This window comes from Phyllobates terribilis, unplaced genomic scaffold, assembly GCF_046119375.1.
Source record: "Phyllobates terribilis strain yellow unplaced genomic scaffold, ASM4611937v1 Scaffold_5__5_contigs__length_657084704, whole genome shotgun sequence".
NCBI classification, from domain to species: Eukaryota; Metazoa; Chordata; class Amphibia; order Anura; family Dendrobatidae; genus Phyllobates; species Phyllobates terribilis.
Window position 1 is genome coordinate 230186597 of NW_027362765.1, and position 8901 is coordinate 230195497.

Sequence of the window (8901 nt, forward strand, 5' to 3'; positions counted from 1 at the left end):
CACGCTGATACCAAATATGTGGCGGAAAACCACTGTTTGGGCGCACAGCAGGGTTCGGAAGGGAAGGAGCGCCATTTGACTTATTGAATTCAAAATTTGCTGGAATAATCAGCGAACACCATGTTGCGTTTGGGGAGCCCCTGATGTGCGTAAACAGCAGAAACCCCCCACAAGTGACCCCATTTTGGAAACTAGACCCCTCAATGAACTTATCTAGATATGTGATGAGCACTTTGAACCCCCAAGTGCTTCACAGAAGTTTATAACATAGAGACGTGAAAAAAAATAAAATAAAATAATCACAAAAATTTTCTTTTAGCCCCAAATTTTTTATTTTCACAAGGGTAACAGGAGAAAATTGACCTCTTATTTTGTTGTGCAATTTCTCCGGAGTATGCCAATACCCTACATGTAATTGTCAACTACTTTTGAGGAACAGAGCAAAGGTCAGAAAGGAAGGAGCACCATATTATAGTACAGATTTTATTGTTATAGTTTGAGGGTGCAATGACCCACTAGGAGATCCCCTGAGGTGCCAGATCAGCAGATTCCTCCATAAATGACCCCATTTTACAAACTACACCTCTCAATGAATTCATCTAGGGGTGCAGTGATCATACTGACACCAAGGGTGTGTCACAGAATTTTATACCATTGGGCAGTGAGGAAAAAATAATTACATTTTTACTGCAAAAAGTTTGTTTTTGCCCCAGATTTTACATTTTCACACTTGGATAATGGATAAAAATGGCACCAAAATTTGTCCCATAATTTCTGCCGAATGTGGCAATACCTCATATGTGGCTGTACAGTACTGCTTAGCCATACGGCGACACTTGGGAGGGACGGATCGCTATTTGCCTCCTGGAGCGCAGATTTTCCTAGAATAGTTTGCGGACTCCATATACAGAGCCCCTAAATGCTAGAAAACCCAAATTCCCCCTCAAGTGACCCAGTTTTAGAAATTATACCCCTGCCAAACATGTGGACACTAAATGTGGTTTAGACACACTGCGGTGCTCAGAAGGGAGGGAGAATTTGGATGCGCAGAATTTGCTGAATTTCTTTTGGGGGCAAGGAGCCATTTAGCTTTTCAGAGCCTTTGTACTACCCGTAACGTGGAAGCCCCCTATATTTCCATTAACACATGACAGACCTGAGTGGGGGCTTTTATGTGAAGCTTTTATTGGGAACATTTTACATAACATTTTAGATCACATTTATCCGGCGCTCTACGCTGATCACTTACTTTGGGGTTTCCATCTAAGGCGGTGTGCCCACGATGCGCTTTTTAAGCATTTCCGAAGCGGCAAAAACGCTGCAGAAACGCTTAAAAAATGCATGGTAGAAGGCCTGCCATGTCCCTCAATGATAATCCGCATGTGCTGTGCACATGCTGCGGAAATTTCCGCTGCGGATTACCATTGCGGAAAAAAAACGCAGCACTACCAATTATTTTGCGGAAGTGCTGCGTTTTCGCTGCCATTGACTTGCATTAGAACGCGCCAATTCCGCAAGACTGCATCTGTACTTGCGTAATTGGCGCGTTCTAATGTGCGGATGGTACCCGGGTGTGGAGGAGAGGAGAGTCTCATCCACACCCAGGTACCATTAAAAAAGCTGTAAAAAAAGAATAAAATAAAAAATAAGGTATACTTACCTTCTGGCGGCCCGCGCTGCGCTCCTCCTTGCTTCCCGGCACTTCGAGATGGAATGAAGGACCTGCGCTGACGTCATAGTCATGTGACGGGTCACGCGACGCTGACGTCAGCAGGTCCTTCAGTCTACCGCTGCCGGCAGCCGGGACCGAGCGAAGCAAGACACCGCGAGCCATCGGAGGGTAAGTATATATTTATTTTTTATTTTTTGACATTCTCTCGGGTCACACTATATAAATCCTTGCTGTTTGCATGGATTTATATAGTGTGACCAAGTTGTCAAGCACTTTCCAAGTGATGCTAAAATCGCTTGGAAAGCGCTTGTCAACCGCATGCGGAAATGCAAGTGAAGAACGCTTCACTTCCGCATGTGTGGCGCCCCTGAGGGTTCGGTCGCCACAGAGTTATTGCATCTCATCCAGAGATGTAGTACCTCACTCTCAGGTAAGGAAGGAGTATGGCTCAGGACCCTAACACTACATCCACTACACCACATTTCCAGGGGACAGGACGATAATGCTCCTACAGTAGAGCACAAGTGTCCCTGATCCCTGGCTAGAGTGGGGGGGGACCACCTAGAGAGGGGGAACAATGGAGTGGATGGGTGGAGGACGTAGATCCTGGGAGCACAGTGGTAAGAGGTATAATAGGTAGGAACCATCTTGGTTCAGAGAGTAGAACCGGAAGAAGAGTCGGTGGAGGAGTTCAGCCCAGTCAGTCAGACTGAGGTGCTGACAGGGAGCAGAGGCTCTGTATGGGCTCTGCTCCACAGGCGGGCCTAGTGAGGAGGCCTGAGCCTGGAAGGAGAAGAGAGGAGTGGGAGCAGGAAGGCTCCAGGAACCGAAGGGACCCCAGGGGTACGGCCGTGCAGCAAGCCACCCGTACGCCCGCCGCTACTAGGAGGTAGGGGGGTCAGGCCAAGAAGGGGAATCGGGTCCCCCAACCAGCAGAGACTACAGAGCTCAACTGGGAACCGGAGACTGCAGCACTTCAAGTACAGCAGGCCGTCCACACCAGCCACTAGGAAAGTAGCCACATAGGGCCAGGGGACGGAACACACGTCGCCCGCCAAGGCCCGAGGACACTGGACAGAGGTGCCGCTAAGTGTGGGATGCAAGGAGAGAGGCCAGAGAGGACATACAGAAGGGGGGTCCTGCTAAGTGCTCCAGAGCTACCTGGAAGTCGACTGAGCCCCTCACTTGGTAAACACAGGATGACGCGGGAAGTTATAAACCTGCAGTAATAACTTGGAGTGAAAGAACTGTGAGTAAAGACCCTGAGACTGCATTGCAAAGACTCTGCGTTGTTACTACTGATTCCCAGCACTATCACCACCATCATCCACTCACGCTGCCCTGAAGCTACACTCCGCCTGTGGGGAGTCACATCACCTAGCTGCACATACCACCAGCTTCAGCGGACTGCCCCGCAGCGGCGGTTACCAATAACCGCAATCCACAGGTGGCGTAGTCGGACATTAACATCTATACACATAGACTACCCCTTTGGTTTGACCGCCCTGGGTCACGGACCGGGTCGCCGCCAAGGTGACTACAACCCCCAGCATCTACTAGGCCCGGCGCCGGGTACCCCCACGGCCCAGGGGGCGCGTCGCATGTCCCTGGAAGGAAAAAGCATGTACAATCCGCATGCATTTTTTTCTGCCAGGGAGATGCAGAAACGCTCAGGAAAAAATCCTGAGCATTTCTGCATCGCGGGCACATAGCCTAAATCTCCGAATGACGTGATTCAGATGAAACCCCTGAGGGATCCATTCACTATAATGAGATGAGGCAGCAGAGTTACTCTGGACTCCGTATGGCCTCTGTTCAGCGTTATCCTTCTTTTCAGAGGTGCACAAAACTGTGGCCAACCGTGCTTTTATCTACGCCTAAAAAGATGGACACCGCCAAGTCATAGGTCAGACGGCGTCCACAGTGCCTCCATCTGCCTCATTACAAGTAATCTTCCGTCAGGGGTTTCCGTCTGAATCACTTATTTCAGAGATTTACACGGAAACCCCGATGTAAGGGCTCAGCGCAGAGCGCAGGATAAATGTGCGATACTGCGATCTTTGGGAGGCAGAATAAACAAATCAGCAGCAGGTGAAGAATTGGTTTTATTTATGTTTTACGCCGTTCCGCGTGCAGTATAAAAGTGATTAGGCCACTTTATTCTTCGGGTTGGTGCGATTACAGCGATACCAGATTCATATCGGGTTTTTATGATTGACAACTGTCACACACTAAAAGACGCTTTTTTTTTTTTTGCAAAAACTAATGTTTGCTTATTTAGAGAGCTATAATTTTTCCATATTTCGGCCGACAGAGTCATGTGACGGCTTGTTTTTTGCTGGTACCATTTTCAAGCAAATTACATTTTTTGATCGCTTTATATTCTGATTTTTGGGAGGCAGAATGAACAAAAACCAACAATTCAGGATTTTTTTTGTTGTTGTTACTTGTGTGGTGAAATTGATAAGGAGGCTTTATTCTTCGGGTCAGTACATTTACAGCGATACCACATTTATGTAATTTTTTTATGTTTTTGCGCTTTTACATAATAAAACTTTTATAGAAAAAAAATTTTTCTTTGCTTCGCTTTATTCTGAGCGCTGTAACTTTTTAATTTTTCGGCTGATGGAGAAGTATGGTGGCTTGATTTTTGCGGGACAAGATGATGTTTTCAGCGGTACCATTTTTATTTTCATCCGTCTTTTTGATCGCGTTTTATTCCACTTTTTTCCAGCGGTATGATGAAAAGTCATAGTTTCTCATGTGTTTTTTTTTTACGCTGTTCACTGAAAGGGTTAACTAGTGTGACACGTTTATAGATCGGGTCGTTCCGGACGTGGCGATACCAAATATATGTACTTTTTTTTTTACCTAAAAATCTATATTTATTAGTGTAATATATTTTATTTTATTTTTTTAAACTTTTTTACTTAGTCCCACTATGGGACTTTCACTTTTTTCATAGATATAATGTACTGCAATGCACTAGCATTGCAATACATTATACCTATAGTGAAAATTCCTGAGACCATGCTGTGCATTGGTCTAACGAGCTTTCTGTAGCTTGGTGACCTAGGGGTCATCATGACGACCCCAGGTCACCATGGCAACGGTCGGGCCCCCATGATGACGTCACGGGGGCGCCAACCTGAAGGCAGAGGGAGCTCCCAGACCTCTGCTTGCCTCCTGAACACTGCGATCGCGCTCGATCGCAGTATTCAGGGGGTTAACAGCCAGAGGCGGCGCTGACACCGCCCCTGGCTATTTAGTGCAGGAGCTCAGCCACTGGCAGCGCTGAGCTCCGGCACTGATCGGGCAGCAGACGCTGAAATTTCAGAGTCTCCTGCTCCATCATGCTATGATTGGTCCGTCAGATTGACTGACCGACCGCAGCGATCTGGGTGCAGCGACCGATGGCATGGGTCCCTGCACCCCTTCTCGTGACGCTCAGCTGTCGCAGACAGCTGTTGGCACTGGACTGGCACAGCCGTGCAGTGTCCGTCATTGAGCGTTATAGGGTTAACAGCTAATGATGTTCTTGGTGTCTGGGCAAAGGCAGGCATCCCCACAAGACTGAAAAAACGTGGTTGAAAAAGTGGAAGAAAAACAAAGAAAACAAAACGTTCTGAAGAAATTCTGAAGTCTGAAGAAGGCAGCGGAAGAACGCAGGTTTAGACAACTTGTTTGATATTGCACATGCTGGGGCTATGTATATGACAAGAATACCAGAAGACGAGTTTTTGCTAGCTCAGAGACAAACTGGATGCCATGGAAAAATGGGAGGTGTCGACAAAGAGTTTGAAAAAAAAAAAACAAAGACATTTTGAAGAAAGAGAGGCAAATTACAAGAAAAGAATCGATAGAGACAAGAAAAGTACCAGAGAGGAAAAGGTTGTGTTGCAGTCGTCATCTGATGAAGCAGATTCAGATACAGAAGACGATGAAACATCAGAGGTACTGCCGTCAGCAAAACGATCCAAAAGAGAAACCAAGCCTTGACGTGGCCAAAGTTAGTGACAGAAATGCAGCATTAATTCTCACAAAACCCTTCAGGCACCTTGGCCATGATCCTGCAGATTTCAATGTAAATCTTTCATCAATTTGTAGAGAAAGAATAAAACGCCGTCAGACAATGACTCTAAACTTGAAATGGGAGTTTCAGCCAACTGTACTTTAACAATTCACTTGGATTGAAAGCGCTTTGAAGACATAAGGAAAACTGTAGACCGTCTTCCCATTTCCCATTCTGGTATCAGGAGTTGGTATTGAGTTGCTTGGCGTTCCAAAGCTTGCCAAAAGAACAGGTGACGCTTTGAAGCTTGTGCTAATGCTGTTTATGCTGCAGCAGTGACCTGGAATGTTACTGACAATGTGAAGTGCATGTGTTTTGATACCACATCTGTCAACATGGGTTTCAGGAACGGCGCCTGCAAACTTCTAGAGCAGAAGCTTGGCAAGGACATGCTGTGATTTGCATGCCACCATCATATTCTAGAAATAGTGCTGGAAGCAGTGGTTGTTCATTGCCTTTGTCCGTTGAAAGGTCCAGAAAAAAAGATCTTCAGCGGGTTCAAGAACAACTGGCATATCATTGACTTGACTAGCTATCAGATCAGACCATATCAATAGCAGTTTCAAACACTGCAGCTTAAATTATAGCCTTTGCGGAAATGCAACTACTTCAGTACCAACCCCGCAAGTACTAACGAGAATTATTGGAGATAACAATCATTTTCCTTGGTGGTATTCCATCTAGAGGAATTTCATTCAGAGTGCCAGCTGGACTGCATCTAGCCACATGGATGGCAAAGGCCATCTACGCATTAAAAATGTGGATGTTCAGGAGTCAGTTTGTGCGGACAAATGAGGAAGAAAAGGCTATCAGACATCTGTCAGTTCACTGTTTTGATCTATGTGAAGGCGTAGTTCCTGACGCTATCAGCACCATCAGCTCCACGCATTGATCCCCAGCTTCTCGAGGACATCTATCTGTACAAGGAACAGAACAACTCACTCAGTGTCAGAAGTCGGGAAGAAGAAGATGAAAAGACAATTATGATACTTGTCCGAGGATCTGATCGCGCTATCTTGTTTTGATGATGCTGTGTCAAATGACTCAAAACGTCTAATGGTGACATCCCTACAAAGATCAGCTGCAGAACATCCTCCCAAGAAGATAAATATTGACGAAGAACCTGGAAGACTTTGACACTCAGAAAACCCATAGGTTCTTTAGTATCACTGGTATTCCTGTCCAAACATGAACATCTATGGTCTGCAGATGAAGGCTACAAGGCTGCTAAGAAAACAGTCAGTGGTATGAGAGTGACTAATGATACTGCAGAACTAGGAGTAGCACTGATGGAAGAATATAACAAGTTGCACACAACAAATGAAGAACAGAAACAATTTCTACTGCTGGTAGTCAAGGAGTATTGAAAGCAATAAGGAGATAGAGCGAAAAAGACACTCATGGACTGCAAATAATAAGTGACACTATTAGGCTATGTGCCCACAATGCAGAAATGAAGCAGAAAATTTCTGCAGCATTTCTGCATCTCCCTGGCAGAAAAAACGCATGCAGATTGTGCATGCGTTTTTCCTGCAGAATACATGCGGATTCACATGCGTTAACGCATGTGTTTCCGCATGTGGACTGACAAGCACTTTCCAAGCGATAGAAAGTGCTTGACAACTAGGTCACACTATATAAATCCATGCAAACGGCATGGATTTATACAGTGTGACCGTAAAAATTAAAAAATAAAGCTATACTCACCCCCGATCCCCCGCCGCGTGTGCTGCAGCGCTCGTCCTGGCTTCTTCCGGGTTGCCGGCACATCGCGAGACAGCCTGCGGTCACATGACCGTGACGTCATCTCAGGTCCTGGAAGGAGAAGCGCTGCCTGCAAGCAGAGAGAAGCCGCCGGACAGGTGAATATAAACTATTTTTTATTTTATTCTTTTTTTACAGGTACAATGGTACCCAGGTCTGGATGAGAGTCTCCTCTCCTCCAGAACTGGGTACCATCCGCACATTGAAACGCATATTATCCGCGTGTACAAATGTACAGACACGGATTCTATGCGTCTCAATGCAAGTCAATGGCGGCGCTTCCGCTGCGCTTCCGCAAAATTAATGAACATGCTGCGGATTTATGAGCGCTGCAGAAACGCTGCGGAAAAATCCGCAGCATGTCCATTGACATTGCGGAATGCCATTGGGGACCATGGGGTGCGGATTACCATGCGTTTTTGATGCGTTTCCGCTGCGGAATTTCCGCAGCGGAAACGCATGAAAAATGCATCGTGTGCACGCAGCCTTAAACAAGTATTTAACTGTCAGGCAACAAAAGTACATTTGAAATAACTTTGAGGGGTCTATATGAGAGAAAATACCCAAAATTGACATAATTCTAAAAACTGCACCCCTCAAGGTGCTGAAAACCACATTCAAGAAGTTTATTAACCCTTCAGATGCTTCACAGGAATTTTTGGAATGTGAAAGAAAAAATGAATATTTAACTCTTTTTCACAAAAATTTTACTTTAGACCCAAATTTTTTTATTTTTGCAGGGGTAACAAGAAAAAATGGACCCCAAAATGTGTTGTACAATATCTCCTGAGCATGCCGATACCCCATATGTGGGGGGAAAACCACTGTTTGGGAACACGGCAGAGCTCGGAAACTAAGGAGCACCATTTGACTTTTTGAATGCAGAATTTGCTGGAATAATTAGCGGATGCCATGTTGCATGTGGAGAGCCCCTGATGTGCCTAAACAGTGGAACCACAAATGACACCATTTTGGAAACTAGACCCCTTTGGGAAGTTATCTAAGTGTGGTGAGCACCTTGAATCCCATCTCAGATTCCAACGCATGGAATATGTGTATATGCCCCCAGTACAGTCACCACCAGCTTCATGATAGTCCAATTAATATTATTCGCTGCCACCACCAACCAGCTTTTGAAATACAATACAGGCCTGATCGGACACCTGCTTTCTGGTAGTGTATGGCTTCGGAGGAGGGACAATTACAGAGCAAAAGAAACAGAACTATTAAATTTTATATTTAATCCAAAAGGGAGGCAATGTTTATGAAAAATATACAAAAGGTTTTACAAAAGGAGACAAATACAGTACAGAATATACAGTTACATGAAATAAAAAGGGGTTAACTAAAGAAACTTGTTATAAAGATCGCAGACGACTCAGTATAGCTGGAG